The 18,448-nt window shown below is 36.5% G+C and overlaps 1 long non-coding RNA gene across 2 annotated transcripts in view; it reads right to left on the bottom strand.

Annotated features, from left to right (window-relative positions):
* Window positions 1–241: 241 nt before the first annotated feature.
* The window catches only part of LOC106015737 (uncharacterized), a 50,954-nt gene continuing 32,747 nt past the window's right edge, over window positions 242–18,448 (bottom strand). Inside the window, exons 4-5 of one of the 2 annotated variants that reach the window (XR_011809133.1) lie at window positions 5,279–5,386; window positions 242–3,906 (exon numbers count right to left, since the gene is read on the bottom strand). This is a non-coding gene — a long non-coding RNA (uncharacterized lncRNA). Of the gene's footprint in view, window positions 3,907–5,278; window positions 5,387–8,093; window positions 17,483–18,448 lie in introns of those variants that run through there. The other variant, XR_002400217.4, reaches the window with a different exon arrangement.

Here is an 18,448-nt window from a genome sequence, read left to right as displayed (position 1 = left end):
TTTGACACTTTTATATAGTACATTTAAATTTATACCCGGCAACATTTGATAGTCTTTTTCATGCCACATTTTCAAAATAAAAAATTTCCAAGTCCTTTGAAAAAAATGCATCCTTTTTATTTTTATTTAATGGTAAATGATATAAAGAGATCTCTCTTTCTAGATACCTGTTCCAGCCAGTATGAAAGTTTCCATCATTGTGCAATACACACTGGTGCATGATAATGCACTAATTATACACCTAGAGAGAAGAATGGGATTTATCTTCATCTAATTTCAAAATACTATAATGCAGACCTCTCCATATGAGTTAATCATCATGAGTTAATCTTCTCTTCTGATCTTGGGAAAGAAATAGCCATCTTCAGGTAAATTTTCACATCATCACTTATTTCAGATCATTGCTTTGGCATTAGAAGAGCTGCAATTTAGAACTGGCTAGATAGGGACATTAAAGATATCAGGCTACAGGAATCCCTTCTGGTAACTCACAGAATCACAGAATCACAGAATTTCTAGGTTGGAAGAGACCTCAAGATCATCCAACCTCTGACCTAACACTAACAGTCCCCACTAAACCATATCCCTAAGCTCTACATCTAAATGTCTTTTAAAGACTTCCAGGGATGGTGACTCCACCACTTCCCTGGGCAGCCTGTTCCAATGTCTAACAACCCTTTCGGTAAAGAAGTTCTTCCTAACATCCAACCTAAAACTCCCCTGGTGCAACTTAAGCCCATTCCCCCTTGTCCTGTCACCAGGCACGTGGGAGAACAGATCAACCTCCACCTCTCTACAGCCTCCTTTAAGGTATCTGTAGAGAGCAATAAGGTCGCCCCTGAGCCTCCTTTTCTCCAGGCTGAACAAACCCAGCTCCCTCAACCGCTCCTCGTAGGACTTGTTTTCCAGGCCCCTCACCAGCTTCATCGCCCTTCTCTGGACCCGCTCAAGCACCTCGATGTCCTTCTTGTAGCGAGGGGCCCAAAACTGAACACAGTACTCGAGGTGCGGCCTCACCAGAGCTGAGTATAGGGGTACAATCACCTCCCTAGCCCTGCTGGTCACACTGTTCCTTATGCAAGCCAGGATGCTCTTGGCCTTCTTGGCCACCTGAGCACACTGCTGGCTCATATTCAGGCTCATATTCACCACTCTCAGTGGTACAAATTACTGCAAATCAATGCGTAGCTTTGAGCCTGCTCTACATTTCACTAAAGGCTGATGTGTCTCCCTTGCCACTCACATTCAGATCAGGACAAGTGTTTTTGAACTGAATTTTCCCAACATCCCTAATATCTGTGTTCATCACAGTATACATTGTCATGCAAAAACTCCATTCATTTTGGATATAACTGAACCAGAAGATGAGTAACTAGTGTTCTCCATCTGCTACTGGCTTTTCCCATGGCCAGACCAGAGCAAGTCCAGAGCAAAACCCCTGGAAGCCCATATCATGTGGACATAGACTGCTAAACACAAGGAAGTCCATGCTGCAGACCTGCTCCCATCAGCCTCTGTTGCTTATTCTCATGGATGTAACCAGTGTTAACCCTGTCCAGACACAGAAGCTGGCACAAAGCCTCTCTGTGAGTGCAGCCAGACCTGAAGTGCAGTTTCCGATTTTCAAGCATTTTGCTTTCAAGCACAAGAAACAGGGGTGGAAAGTAAATAAATAGCAAACCACCTGCATAAACAGGACCATCGTACATATATAAGGTAACAGTGAAATCTTTGATCAATTTGTTTATTTTCAGGATTTATACCACAATATCTTCTTTAGGTTTTGAAGAAAACTGTGCAATTAATCTTTTGATTCCTTTTTGCAACATATTCTTTTCATCCCAAAAAGTAGGTTACCAAGCCAGTTTTAGACAATATCATTTGTGTTTTTTTCCTAAGCACAAACTCATTCTTGCTGGACAAAGTAGGATTCATACAAATTAGATATTATGCTGTGTTAGAAATTTAAATATGAAATAATAGTCTGAAAATGTAAAGGCCTGGTAAATGTATAAATACATACATATATGTGTATGACTGTGTGCAAACATGATTTACTACAATGAACTGCATTTAGCAGAGTGCAAAATTCTGATAGTTTGTTACTATGTACATTTTTCTGTTACAGTAATTCAGACTGAATTAACTTTAAGAACATTTTAAGAATTTCAAGAAGATAATTCAAGACATGCCGTATTTTTATATTTTCAAAGACATCCTTATCTCTCTTTTTTATTTTTTTTCTTTTTTTCCTGGCATATTGCCTTTTGGTGTTTCACACAATAAATTACACTCCATCTTTGCACAGATTTATGATTTTGTTCGTTTGTTTGTTTGTTTGACAGTGTAATACCAAAAAAAAGGAAACAAAAAAAGGAAGGAAGAAAAGAGATTTCCTGTCAAAGGATTTTCCTTTTAATTCTTCCCTTTCTTCCAACAGAAAGCCTGTTCTTACAGCCATGGGAATTTCTATTAGTATATGTTTACATCTGAATAGGGACATTGATGATGCTAGTAATAACAAGACTAATGACAGAAAGAATCACTACTGAGAGAGTACTTTACAGATTGAAAATATTGTTTTGATGCTGAACTGGATTCTTCTCTGGAATAACTTTTCATTTTTCATTGTTATTGCATCAGGGAACTTTATCCCTTATGCAATCCCTTTATCTCTTAGTTAATAAAGATTCACAGTTTTCCTTTGATGTATCTATAATAATTTATTCTTCTTACAGACATAAATCCTCTCCAACTTTATCTCTAATTTTATTTCTGACTGCAGGAATTCTTGCTTTGCAATTTTTCACTGTCTGTTTAAATGCCGCATTGTGGTTTTAAAGAGCAAGGAACAATGGAACCCTCCATTTCTGAATGTTAGATATTAAAGTGTTCTTATGAAGAGCAATCTTTTTTTCTTGGCTTTTATATTCCACTGGCTTCTTAGGAACAGTGGATGGAGGGGAAATAAGGATACAGCTGGCTTAGAGGTTCATGTGCAACTTAGGACCTTCATGGACCCAACTCTTCTCAGTGGTGCCCAAGAATAGGACAAAAGACAATGGACACACAATGAAATACAGGAAATTTTTCCTAAATACAAGAAAAAACTTTTTCCTATGAGGGTGATCAAAGAGTGGCTCAGGTTGCCCAGAGAGGCTGTAGAGCCTCCCTCCTTGGAGTTATTCAAAACCTGACTAGACATGACCCTGAGCAACTGGCTCTAACTAACCTTGTTCAAGCAGAGCTGTTGCTCTAGACAACCTCCAGAGGTCTCTTCTCACCTCAACCACTCTGTGATTCTCACAAATCTGTGAAAGAAAACACTTCACAGGCCACAGACATTTTGCAGAGATGCCCCTAGATACCTTTTGGCTCCATCAAGTCTTCTGAGCCCTGACTAGAAGGGCCATCTGCAAGAGCAGGGGGAGGAAATCTCTTTTCCTCCCTGTTCATTGCTTCTTTGGTTGCACCCCCATGGAGATAATTAACCAAGACCTTCATCCTGCAAGTACTTACGTATGCGATAAACTACTACAAGAGTGATTCAATTGAAGCTAATAATGTTACTGATGTGGTTAGAGTTCAAACATATGTAAGCATATCCAGAGGATAAGGCCTCTAAATAGCTTTTTCTTTTAGTTGTTTTCACGTTTTTCAAGGTAGAATAATTTTACAGCTGGAATGTAGAAATTATCATCTCATTTAACTGCTAAGCAGCCATCGGATGATGATAACAGTGTCACTCTAGTGAATCCAGCACCATTTCAAGCTTCTGTAACTGCAGCTATTTAAAAGCTTTGAGTTTCAGGTCCGCTGTAAATCTCCAGTCAAACAATCACCATCAGGTGCTGAAAAAACAGGAGAAGGTTTCAAAGCCTCTCTGGTGCCAGGGCATCCGGCACACTGAAAGAAAAGGAGCACATAGAAAAGCTCTTGACTTCCTGCTGTTATTTAAAAAACCCTTCAACTGTCAAGCAAGAAAGAAGTAAGCTATTGTAATAGACAGCACTCTCACCTCCCATGGGGAAGGAGTATTTCAGAGCTTCATTACATCTCCAGATATACAATTAGCTAAACCCTCACTAAAATATCTGCCATTCTTAATTTAATCCTTCAAAGCAGTCAAAGCTGAATGTTATGCCAATGTTTCCTGTTGCAGAAAGAGACAAGATTATAAAGCATTATAATTTTACTTTAAGCATTTTAATTTTGCCTTTAGATATTTGTTATAAATGAACTTTCATGAGAGTACCTATTATCACCAGATCTATAGGCAGTGGTTGGTAGCAGCTAACTTATCCTGCCTTTCGGACTATTTCAGTGACTTCATATACTTCAAATAGGAAGAGAATCTGGTATTTAACATATTTTATAATCTGGTATCAGTTATTAAGATATATGATAAAGGAAGTAAAATATAACTTAAGAAATTTATCTAAAATGCCCTTTTCAAAAGAAGGAAGACTATTCCAGCCACAAGAGTTTGAACAATAACAGCTCATCTTAGATCCTACTCATATGTTTACAATCTTCTATTTAGTAGCACTGAACACTAGTAGGCATCTGCAATGCCTACAATCAAACAAGTGTCTACAATGCCTACAAACAAACAAACAAACTCCACCATTGCACACTAACTGACATCACACAATAATTTGTGGGCGAAGCTAGATATAGTATCCAGATACGATCCTTTCTAGTTGCTAGACCATGAAAAAAAGCCAGACAGAGGCATGCCAAATTCCATTTATTAGACATGAATATAAATGAAAATAATAAATGTTAGTCTTGTATGCCACTCTGGGCAACATTTAACAAATATAAAGACAGTGAAGTCAGTATTCAACCCTTTTAACCTTTTATGTAGTTGGCTATAAGCATCCCATTATAATGTCATTTTTTTTAGTTTTCACTGCTGTTATATTTGATTGCTTTACAATGGGTGGAAGCTAAAAAGATGAAAGTACTTTTTCTCTTCATTACCTTTTTTTAATCTACAGATTTGTTCTTCACAGAAAATGAATAATGTGCAAGAAGAACTATGCCAATTATCAACACACTTATGTCTTACAGAAGATTTATTTTTCCTGTACAGTTGTGAGCTTTAGCCAAATTTCTTGCATGAAAAAATGTGTCAGTTTAAGTTCCAGGGCAACAAAAAACAATTACTGACTAGGTCCATTTCCTTCAGAGATCATGTGTTTCCCGTTGTAAGAGGTTTTCAGAAGCAGAAAGTGGTGTGAAGCTGTAACAAAATCTGTAAAGACTACCTTACCTGTGCATGAAGAAGTCATCAGCTGATGATGATTTAAATTGATGCTTAGGTAAAGTCACTGTATTTTCAGTTGTCCAGCTTTTCTTCAGACATTTGCTGCTAATAAATCTGTAAATGTTTAGCATATGTTTGGAACATTTTGTAGGTTTTTTTGTTTGTTTGTTTTTAAGAATTCCCTCCACTGAAATTCACTGTTTAATGGTTCAAAGATTATTCATATATTCAGTTGTGTCACCTATATTTATCTGAAAATCCTAAATTAATTGGGAAAAATAAAACACTGCTTGATACTCTGTTATATGCTGCTTAGCAGTGATGCTCGACTAATTCAAAAGCTCTTTTAGAAGAATCATGGCACGCTTCCAAGAAAAAAAGGAGCAAAAGAAAAGCAGCCTGATAGCTTTATGATATTCATAATTAAGCCACTGCTAAAGAAAATTAAAATCATAGACTGGTTCTACAAATAATCACACACATTTCACTTTAAGCATGTCAGTAATACTATTGACTTCGGTGAGCCTCCTTACACTTCTTAGAGTTACTGAAATATTATCTACATGCCAGAGAGAAACTCACATTTAACTTTTGTCTTAAGTACAGGTCCTCCCATTTCTACTAACGCACACACAACAAAATCCAGGCAATTAATGATGCATTAATTTAGCATAGCTAAAATCCTAGCTGCCAGCTGAAAGCAGTGAACACCCACTCAAAAACTTAAACAGAAACTCCATTACAGTAGATGGAAGCATCTGCTTTTAAAATGAGCTTGTCTACCCAGAAGGCTAAAGAACTGAATGAAGAATACCCCAGCCTGTTCATTCAGCATACGCTTTCCATTGTTTATGATACTAATTCATTGTGATGGTATTTTTATGTTAATGCAATTGTATTACTTTACCAGTATATAATAAATTCATAAATATTTGTATACAAATTTATATATGTTAAGTATCTTGTAGGTAGACATATATCTCCTTATGTCAAATTACATACCTCTTTTTTTTTTTTTTTTTTTTTTTTTTTCCTTTCCTTAAGGTAACATATGAAAATATCGGGCAATTTAACCGACTGAAACAATTTCAATCATGTCTGATTGAATGGCTGCCCACCTCATCATGTGGAAATAAAAGCCTTTGTTACACAGTACAGATAAATTACTTCATTTAAACCCTGGGAAAAAAATATTTTGGCTGTGCATACATTCATTAAATCCAGATGTTACACTATTAACTGTCCATAACTGTTTTTATCAATAAATCATAATTGAAAGATTTGGTTTTGCAAGATGGCAGAAGAGTGGTCTTGTTTGTTTTGTTTTTCTTTTATATTACATTTTTATTTGTTTTGTTCTGTTTCCTACTTAAGACCTCCTGGCAATAACAGTACAATATTCAGTTTGCAGAACAGTGTATGTTGTACTGAGAGCTACAGTTAAAATGTCTACAGCTTCCAGAACAGATTGTGCAGCCATTTTGGACTGTGAAAACTGAAAAAGAACTGATTTCATAAATTGTTCCAATGTTTTGCTGCTAGTTACCTTGTGTCTAAGGCAAAAATACACATAGAAGTACATATATTCTTTAACACATGAAAGACCAGGCATTTTCCAGCAAGCTTGCAACTGTATTTAGTAGAAATCCCAAATGTCATCTCCTCCTCAGTCCTATCTCCCATGCAACATGGAACTGAGGGAGCACTTTCATAATTTTAAGTTTTTCAGGCTGGATGATATATAATGGTAACTCATCTATGCCACATAATCCTAAACAGCATTATTTCTGCTGGCTGAGACATCTGTCCATAGAAACAGACTCATTCCTCATTCGGAAAATATTAAGGATGTAAAGAACTGTTATCTCCTGAAAAATGCTTAAGCAACTATTTAAAGGAATTTGCAGTCCTCATGACAGCAGTGAGAGAGAAAGCTATGCCACATCTTGCAGAATTGGACTTTATGTCAGCCTATTCACATTAATTGTAACCTCGTCCTTTCAATGATAAACTGCAACATTGTTAGAAAATGGAGTAGACTCATTTTGAATACTATAAGAATCTCATGTTTATAGCATTGCATACATGTATAATAGTATCACACATCCATGATATAGTTGTACAACATATTTATTACCTCAGTTTATGAAATAAAACCTGCCAGCTAGTAAGCTTAGAAGGTATTGGATGGAATTATTCCTACTTTGCAACAGACAACACTGTGATTTTCCCTAATATAAACAATTTTTATGACAACCACCTGTGTTCTAACTGAATTATTTTCCAGATCTGATGTCATAATTTTAATGAAACCTTCTGTTCCTCTGGAAACAAATGTTTTCGAACCTTTTGTTATATATTTACAGCTTTGGTGGTGTTTATTTTCTGCCTTTTTTTTTTTTTTTTTTTTTGTCCTTTAACAATCAGCTTTCTTTTCTCTACAGAATGCTTTTCACACTCTTGAATCTGTTTTACTGACGACAATAATTAATAGACTTCTTAATAAAATCTCATGTAGTATGGAAGACATTGTGACAATGGTTTCTAGTCCTCTGCTTTTTGAAGTTCCCAAGATCCCCCTACACACATATTGCTTAAAGACCTGGGTAGTATGAAAGCAAAATCCTAGCAATGGTGCTCAGGTTTTATTTTGTTGAAGGCCATTATACTTGTGTATAATGTACTGTACTTACTCTGTTAAAAGCTCCCGTTGCATCAGTACTTCATGTATAGAAAAACAAAACAAAACAAAACAAAAAAAAACAAAAAACAGGTGAGGAGGTCTTCACATGGCTGAGAAAGACCATTTCAGTCACAATAGTTCACTTTTCATGTTTTTTTTTTTTTTTTTTTTTTTTTTTTTTATGAGAACCTATGCCAAAGAGGATAGTGCTGCTTTAGATTTAATCTGGAAGCTTTGGGGTGGCATAAATTATGGCAAATTCAAGTAGCCCAACAAACAAATCTCTTATCCAGAATTGCCAAAGGAATGTATGCTCCAGCCTTACTCCTCTCCGTGTCTTTCTTGACAGCAGAAAGATGCATACGTGAGGGAAAAAGGGCTCTTCTGAAAACAGCCTTACAAAAGTAGTCTTGTATCTCCTTCCCAGGGAGTCCTCTCCTGACTTCTGCATTGCCCCTTTTAAAAGCCCATCACTCTGAGGTTTAGTGTTTTGCAAAGACTGCACAGAATCAGTTATGTGAGGGAGGGAGCTGACCAGGTTAAGATACAAATAGAACTTGCGGCAAGTGGGCAGCAGGAACACAGCCTGCATTCCTATTAAAAATTAATAATTATATATATATATTGCAAGCTAAGTTGTCCACAAAAGAAAGTAGACCTGTATGGAAAAATAAATATATTACAAAAAGGAGGATAATATTCTGCTTTGCATAACTTGGATAAGGCTAAAGATACAACAAAATATTGTTATATTTTCTGGTGAAAACATCTCCTGTCTTACCTTTTCCTGAACTCTTTGATAAAACAGTGAAAAAACAAAAGTGAGTATGCCAGCTTGCATACTTAGTGAGTATGCCAAGATAATTGAGAAAACCAAGAATATTAGTTCTTTGGTTCTAACATATTCCCAGTATGCATTTATATTTTAGAACTTCTTTCTAAATATAATCAATATTGACTACACCCATACCATATGTCAAATGCACACATATATATGGATATGTATATAAAACGTACAAACTATTAACAGGTCCCCAGTTTGTTCAAGAAGAGTGATTGGTATGTCAAAAAAGAGTGATTGGTTTCAGTCTTTAGAAACAATAATATTAGGTGGGGGGAAAAGAAAAAAAGAAAAAGGAAAAAAAAAAAAAAAGAGGCAAGATTTGCTAGATATCATGTTTTATCTTTCATCATTTTCTTTCACAATTATCTTTATTGTCCATGCATGGACACTTGTGTTTGGATGTCCCTCATGTATACTTCAAGCTTTAGTTTGGCCTCAACCTTGATTTTCAGGGATTTTGACGTGTCATTGTTTATCTCCTGACTTTCCAACAAGGAAACATATTTACAGCCTTCTGACCCTTTGCATTGTGCCTTTAAGTACAATATATAAATTTATGTGCATACCAGGAATCCCTATGCATCTAGTGAAATCCACATGTAACTTTCAGTGCCCATATTCCATCATATTTTTACATGAACACATGGCTTTTATAACAGATCCTGCTCATAATTTGAGGCCCTCCTTTTTCTGCGATCCATCTATGGAATGGATTTTTCATTAATAGGGCCCTAAGACTTTACACTTGACTTTGGAAAAAGAGCAGGCACTGGTGCCAAGTTTTGAACTCCACACTCGTTACAATACAGTCTGTTGTGTCAAACACACTCGAAAATGTAATTCTAGGAGAAAACGGGGTCCAGATCCTCAAGCAGACCTTGGTGGGCAGCAGGCAATAAAGCACATTTGACAGTGTTTCCAGGCATGTTGCTGTGGACAATTGATGGCTTAGAGATGGTATAGACATGTGCAAGAAGTGGAACTTGGAGGATTTCTTCACCCAAGTAAGTACTTCACTAGGATGCATGAATGCTTTGGTGAAGTGCCTTAGTTAATTATTTAGTACAAATAACTTCCTTTTTGTCTCAGATTTCATTCAGCCAGCTTCTAGATCCCTTTATTATATCAGACTCCAACCCATTAGTACAATGTCCTAAAAGAAAGGCATGTTCTCATATTAGGATTGCCCTTCCTTACCTTTTTTTTCTTTTTTTTTCTATCCTTTCCTTTTTTTTTTTTTTTTCCAAACAGGCCTGTTAGTGTTGTAATTCAAAGAAACCAGTAAAATGGGGAATACTAATAAATGACTAATATTTTTAATTGTCATTGCCCTTTCCATCACAGAATCTTGTGGACCCCTAGAGGAACATAATTCTATTTTCAAGAAGTACTGTTTTTTATGTTTAACAGTAAGAAGGCATTTGATATCATTGTGGAAACTCTATCATCTATAGTTTCAGAATGGATAACAGATAAATGTTCTTACAGAGGAGACTTGAAATATGAAGAGTTACGAAATGGGAAATCTTTTGTCACATCCAAGGTACATCTTACACAGGCTAGTCAACATCTATCCTGCGTTCCTGATGACTTGATTGAATTGTAGATGAATTGTAGATTGAATGGTTCTACATACATAGAATTAAATAGCTCTTTCCAGGCTGGATGTATTTCTGATCTTACAGGATGTGCTGTGTAGTGCCTGGGACATCATGAGATAAATAGATATGTTGATCATAATTTAGGAGAAAGGCATGTACTGACAGCTCCCAAAGTTGAAATTATTAATTAATTGGCAAATGAAAAAACCTTGGGCATTACTCATTAAGGCTTTACTATACCAATCTGTCAATGGTTTGAAACCAGCCCAGAGGGACCATTCCTAGAAGTGCGAGAGTCAATATCTTGGATCTCCTTTGAGATGGTAGACTGCCAATCAGTGCTAATTGTGGTGATGGTTTATTTCATGTACACTCTGTAACTGTCAGCCCGCAACAAGGCCAAAACCATTGACTTATTTAATTCAACCTTTATTATCTGTTTATCATTATATGCATTTACAAGGTATGCATCATTGCAGCATCTGGACACACTTTGCAATTACATGGACCAGAACAGAATCTACTGGCACTGTTAATATTGTTAAGCATTGATTATATTCCAGCATTGTTCCTATTGTCCGGCACACAGCCCTCAACCACTGGAAAGACAGACTTTGTCCCATGGAGTTTACAGTACAGACGAGCAAGTTTTTATGAATAGCACAACAATGGCATTATGGAGTGGGGTTCTGACCTTTAGCATCAATAAAAACAGAATTTAAATAAAACTTCTGTGAAGACCAAGGCCAAAAAAATACTCTGCATTTGTGTATGGGTGAGAACAGAACATTTCTAGTAATACTTGCATAGCACTGCTTCCCCCAAAGACCATATATCAGGTAACAGAAGTGTCTTTCTGTAATGCATTCTCTTTTAGAGAAGACAAATTTTGATACATACACTTAATAGATATTTCATTTTACCTCCCAGAATTGCAGTTTATGTTTCTGTCTCCTGAGCTTCACATACTCTGAAAACTACAAAATTATTCTGCCCATAGCCATGGAGTCTTGGAGCTCTGAAATACAATGTGTATTGCTCCTAGCTAGCTAGGAATTAATTTAATTATTTTATTGAAAACTTACATCAGAACTTGCATCAGTTTCTGGTATTTTCCAGTGAATATGGGAAATGTTTTACATAAAATATTTCACATTGTTGGTATGGCTAATGCATGTTGTGGGTGCAGGCTGAGAAGGAAAAGCAAAAATGCTGTTCAATGAGGTAGAACAATAAATTAAAAAAAAAAATAAGGAGTGAATGACTCATGACTCTCAGATTTAGGATGTCAAGGCTAAAGTCAGGCAGCAGTGATGAGGGAAGGTCTTTCTGAACATACTTTAAAACTTCTGTTGAAGTGAACTAGTTTTATTAGATGTTATTGTTTCATGGTGTGTGATGTCACTAGAAATCTTGGATGGGTGTATAAGCTGATTCTGTTAGATTTTGAGAATAATTTTTTCCTTATGCATTAGCCATTTTTAACTGGATATCATCTTGGATTACACACATTTGGACATGTAACTACTTTTACACTCCTCTACTTACATCTCAGTAAAGCACTTGTACATTGTGATTATAAAGCCCCGCATACAGCAGGATCTCACTGTTAAGGTTCATTTGCTATCCTCAGAAAGCACTTAAATTTGTTCTTTTAAATTGTATCAGCATTTTTCACATTTCACTTTAAGCCAAAACAAATAATATATTTAGATTAAAAATGAAAACAAAATTCAAGCCTGCTGTGTTTTTCATTAACTCACGGGAATCTAAAATAAGATTAATGGATTTAAGCCAATCCATAGTGTGTGCTTATATCCTGTGAAATTTTCAGTTAATATTCATGAATTGGAAATGGGAAGCTGATATTTCAGGTTGAAGCATGCTATACTATTATCTTTTAACAACCTGAAAGAGAGGACTAGCAACAAAAGAGAAAAGGCAAGCATTTCTGCCAAAATGCTTACGTTGATTCCCAGGTCTCTGCTTACAATGAACAGAAAGTCTGAAACTGGTTATGCTGAACCAGCTAAAGACTCCATAGAGTAAGGCCGGTGTGTGCACCACAAGTTAACTGTGCCCATGTGTGCAAGGAATAGGAGTCAGCTTTCCTAAGCCTGTCATCCATGAGTCTTCCATATAAATGCTTCTCGTGCACCCTGCATTGCATCAAAAAACAGCTCCAAAATAGGTCTCTCCACCGGCCTTTTAAGCTCATGAAAAAACATTTCTTCTGAGACTAGAATCCCAGACCAGACAATGGAGATGCATAGAAGCAGAATCATAGAACCAATTAAGGTTGGAAAAGACCTCCAAGGTCATCTGTTCAACTGCCACCCCCCCCAATATTACCCACTAAACCATGTCCCTAAGTACCACATCCAAGTAAGTCTGCCAATCACCATGCCCAGGTTTCCTCTATCTTTTATGTTGGCCTGAGTTGTGAAAGAAAGCATTTAATAGCATACCAATTCAAAAATCTAGAAGTGTTGAGCTTCTTCACAGTTAGGTGCAGAAGCTGCTTCTACTTGTCTCACATGAAAAATAAATTCCTAAATATCTCAGAAGAAATTTGGAGAGATGTGGGTTATCTCACCTGTTGCAGCATTTGTTTGCTACAAGACTTGTGTTATTGACCTTTTTTAAAAAAACGTTAACAGCTGTGATTAACGCTATTTTCATTGTCACTTTAAATACAAGAAATAATTTGCAAAGAGGGTGAGAAGTTTGCTTCTCCCTGTATAGCTCTTTTCTCATGCCAGATGCCAGACATACACATGGTTGAATCTCTTCAAGCTCTGCTTACAGAGAAGTGGACATACATCTCATATAAAATTGATATCCACTTAAAAAAAAAAAAAAATGTATGCTTATGTTCAGGATAAACCTTGTTAGTAATGTCTAGCTGGGAATTGCAGGATTGCAGGAAAAAAAGTGAAGAGGATGTTCAAGTCCAAGCATTTTGCATCACAGAATATTGCCTTTAGATAGACACACAGGCAGGCAGGCAGGCGTGCACACACACACACACACACACACACACACACACACACACATTTATATCCATACAAGCCTTCCAAAGACTTAGTTAAACAAGCATAATTCTGCATAACCCAGGAAAACTTCTGGACACATTCTGCTTTCCAGAAATCCAGCTGACTCTGGTATTTTGTTAGGGGGAAGTGACTGCAAGTAGGGGATTTGAATAAATATTTATTTATGCACAATTATGTCATCTGCTGGATGCTCCATTATTTTTCTGTCAAAAGAACTGATTGAATGGAAAGAGCAAAATGCATCAACGAATGTACGACCTGTCACTGTTTTGTTTTGCTTACAGTGAAACAGGAAAGCAGTGGCACAGAAACCCTTACCCAAATCATGAAAATGTCCCACATGGCCTTGGTTTTACCATTGCCAGATGTATGTCCGCCATTTTAATTTTTTCCTCAGAAAGAGATTAAGCTGAGCTAGCTCATTTCACATATATATGTATGCATATATATACACACACTTATATAAAATTATTTTTTTGTAATTGCAACCTTTCCTTATTAAACATACTCAAAAATTTGGGGAAAACGTGTTGTTTATTAAAACCATATTTTGCTAATAACATTTTGCAAGAGCTCAGATTACATAATGCACTATTCTTTGCTCCTTTTTAAGGAGGTGCTGTAATTTTGGAAAGCAACCTATGCCCCATTTGAAGCCTGGGTTGCTATGGCAAATTCAAATTTTGGTTCAATCATGTAGTAAATAATAACATAAAATTGTGTGCAAATGGCCAGAGCGAAGGTTAAAAAAGCCTCCCATGTACCCTTAATTTGGGGCAAGATGCTTTTTTTCTGCCAAGTCTTTCAGTTCCTTCAAATGCTCCCCATACAGCCTGCATGTATATCATGTGCACCTTTAAGTGCTTTTTCATACTCTTGGTTGTTCTGAATGTCTTGGCTTACAGACAGTTTCTAGGATACACTACAAAGGGAGATTCCCAAGCCTTGATAAAGATGAGTTTTATGAAGAGGTAGGCTCCAGACACTGTCCAAAACAGCTGAATACTTTCAGGTACTACCTAATATATCTGTTTGTAGTCAAGCAATTGCTCTCCCCTCATACATGACATAAATGAGTGCTGCGGTGTAGAAGAAAACTCTCCAAACACCAGGCACTCCTGTAAAAACAAAGCTGGTAACAACACAGCCATGCTCCACCTCTTCACGTATTCGCCATTTGGGATAAGCACATCACTTCATTCTTCCCTAATCTACTGGGACATGAGATGATTCTTATTCCTTCATAACTGAGAAGAGACATGTGGCATTTAAAAAAAAAAAAAAAAAAAAGTAATAAAAGAGATCTCTATGGACATGAGCTTATTTGCTCTCTCCGTACCATAAGTCAGCTTGTTTTGGCATACATTTTGTGTTTGTTTGTTTCTTTGTCAATGTTTAGAACATTTCAGAGAGAACAAAAATGGTTTGCAGATAGTGTTATATTCACAGAAAAATGAAGAAATGTATGTTACTACATGGCAAATATAAATACATGCTGGAGAGGGAGCAGATCATACTAGTCATTATTGCCCTGCCTGTAAAATATCAGAGATAATGGATAGTGGCCTTGGATCTTCAGCACATTTGCTCCTGTGGGTTTTTGTGACCACCTGCCTTAACAGTGGTTATTTTATACTAACAGCTCAAAGGTAGAAAAGGAGGAAAATTTTTTCTCTAAAATGTAAAGTAATTGTTAAAAATAGATCATAGGAAGAAAATCTGCAAATCATGCATGCTCAAAGACATAATTCTAAGTTAGCAGAGAAATGAATTAGCTTATCTAATTTACAGATTTCCGAGGCTGAGGTCACATGATATACATCTGTGCAGCCAAATGACTCTGACTGAAGGTCTCTCTTCAGGAGACACTGCCAGGAAATGCTAGGTTAAATTTTCTCACTAACTCTGGTTTTTGTTTTCTCTCTTCCTTTGGCTTTTGGGTTTCTATTCCTGACAGGGTCCCAGAGCTGCAGGGACTCTTTCCTCAGCCCCTGGGCATCAGAGCAGCCCCCTGGGGAAAGCTCTGTGCAATGAGCCTTGTGCAGGGCTCCACCTCCCACCTCTTCACATCTGCCCTTATCTGAGTTGCCCTCTGATCCTGCTCTTTCAGAGAGGTTTTCCTGGCTGAGTAAATAATGCAAATGTTAGCTACAGAGCTGCAGAGATGGTGGTAGCCCAGAATTTCTGTCCCTTGGGATTGTTAATACTTTGAGACTTCTGTTTATGATGTGCCAGCATAACATGTTTTAGTGCAGTGATTGGATTATCTTCCCACAGTTTTCATTTTCTCTCATATGTCTTTAAGTTGCTACCAGCATGTATTAGCAGAGAAAAAAATATATATATATTTATAAATATATATAAAAGGCCTTATATATGTCTTTTCAAATCATGATAATGATTGTAATTTTAATGGTTTAAATTCATTCAAATAATTTTACAGATCACAGGGAATGTGATTTATATGACAATCATTTATAAAGTCTATTTCTTAATTGAAGTGCAGTTACAAAGCCACTTAATGCAGGCTGAAATTTGAGAGTTTCCAGTCCTCATTGTAACAGCTTAAATATGAAGCAAATATACAAAAAAAAAAAAAAAAATCACCTGAAGTTTACTCAGAAACTTCTAGTGTCCTTCAGGTGCTTGTTTTCCAGGTAATGTAAAATCAGAAGTCCTATATGATTACCAAACAACCCAGCACTAGTTACACTGGGGGTGTTTCCCATCAAAAGTAACAAACTACTATTTCCCCTACCCTCTGGCCTCATAATTTTGATAACACTTATTTATATAAAGGAGGAAAACTGTATCTGATCTGAATATTGCCTCTAGAAGAGAGAATAAAATGTTGGGTTTTTGCCAGGTCTACTGTCTTGGAACAACTCTTACTATGAAAGCTCACACCACTACTATTGTTATAAAAATTACCTTCTTAATATTGTCAAGACCTTTTCTCGAATCTTACTGATTTTAGGCCTACTGTCTTCTTCTGTAACAATGGCTTTTAAATCTCTGCAGGTTTAGCCAACTGCAGAGGCCACTAGCTGTTGAATCTAGTAAAAATAACAACAAGTAGACTTTATTTCCCATGATTTAATTCAAAAAATCTTGCACGTGTGCTTAATTTAAACTATGTGTGTATTCTCACTGGAATCAATGGGAATACACAGATGACTAAAGGTAAGCAGATGTGTAAGTCGTAGAATACGGGTCTGAAATTAAGACAAGCTTCAACAAGTGAAAGCTGCAACAGAAAGGGAAATCAAAGATGACAGAAGCAATAAACAGTAATAATATTGTGGAGTCAACCTAAGACACATGTATATCATGACCATCATCACAATGCATTTCAAAATAATAATAAAAAATAATAATAATAAAAAAAGATAATTGTAAAAATGAATTCTCGATCACAAATTAGTCTTCCTCCTCAAAGGGAGATAACTAAAAACAGGGTTAAGTATTGAGAATGGAGCTGAATGAGGAAAAATAAGGTTTTCAGGCTGCTGAAAGAGAACATTTCAATTAACATCATCACTGTGAATTCTAGAAGAATAATGTTACAAATGTATATCTCCAGTCATAGGTTGAGAGAGGAAAAAAAAAAAATAAATCAAAATGTGGATTTGAATTTGTCCTTTGACACTATGAAGAAAAAGCAAGCTTCTCTAGTGCTCTAAATGATAACTTAGTGGAAGAATTCAGGGAAGGTTTGACTCTAACAGTAGTGGTAAGGATGGAATTTCACCTACTGTAGCTGTGTGTGACCAAGCCTTAGATAAGTTAAAGAACAGAAGTTGACCATTGTTAAAGATGGTGATGATAAAGATATGGGTGAAGATTTCAGCTCTCTGAGCAGGAAGGCATTAGTCTCAGGAATATTTAAGAAAAATACAAGCAGTAGATGGCTGAGGATGAATATAATCAGAAATCGCCAAACTCTTTATTTTACTTTGATTGACTTCAAAATTCTTCCTTGCCAATTGTCTGTTCAGCAGTTTCAATCTGCATATAACATAAGACCTGGGGAAAAAAAAAAAAAAAAAAAAAAAAAGTGGAAAGAAAGAAGTACTGAAAATGTCATTACAATATCCTCTGATTCACACGTTCATTTTGGATGATGAGACTGGCTTGAACATTTTACATAAGCATCCCTGGTACCTTGCTGCTCTGTCAGAGCCAATGATGTACCTCCCATTGTTTTCTTTAGCACAGAATTGCCTCCTTCTAATGTCTGATCTCCACATCTCTACAAAGTCATCTTTTTGGTACATATAGCCAAGATTCATAAAAATATGCAGGCATTTAGTAAACACATAGGTGTTGATACTAACTATACGGATTGTATCTTTGACATTAAGCACCTGTTTGAAATGATTTTTTGTCTTGGCAACTACACTTTCAGAATGATACTGGGAATGACAGATGACCTCTAATGAAGGTGTGGTGACTAGTGTGTGGGCAGCTTGCAATGACAACTGTGGGTGATCTGGAAGGGGAAGGAGATAAGGTCTTAGTATGATTTTCAAAGCAAAAACACTTAAAAAGAAATTCTCAGTTCATATTTATGATGTACATTACCTGTGACTTGGAAGCTTTACGCTGACAGAGTCAGGGTGATTTCTCATGTCTTGCATTCATTGGGAGCTCATAGTACAACTGAGAACGGGGCTTTTGTCCTTAATATTCTTTTTGGCGCTCACTCTGGTGCAGAGACGGGGCTGAGTCACAGCTTTTGGAGTCAAAGCCACATCAGAAAACCCCTAAAGTTTAAGGGCACTTGGACTGATACTTTTGGCTCAAATCACCTCAGATCTTTTGTAAACAATTTGGCATTCTTCCGATTTGTACATACTCAGCGAATGATGTGAACCAGGAAAGAAAATAAGTATGCTAAAATAATCCTTTCCCCCCTGCTGGGCATGTGAATGAAACTGAGTCCATCAGAAAGGAGGATATCTGCCAGTATCAGCAGGGTGGTTATTATCT

This window comes from Anas platyrhynchos, chromosome 4 (genome assembly GCF_047663525.1).
Source record: "Anas platyrhynchos isolate ZD024472 breed Pekin duck chromosome 4, IASCAAS_PekinDuck_T2T, whole genome shotgun sequence".
In the NCBI taxonomy this organism is placed as follows: domain Eukaryota; kingdom Metazoa; phylum Chordata; class Aves; order Anseriformes; family Anatidae; genus Anas; species Anas platyrhynchos.
The sequence above is the reverse complement of the archived record's forward strand: the minus strand, read 5'-3'. Positions and strand labels throughout refer to the sequence as shown.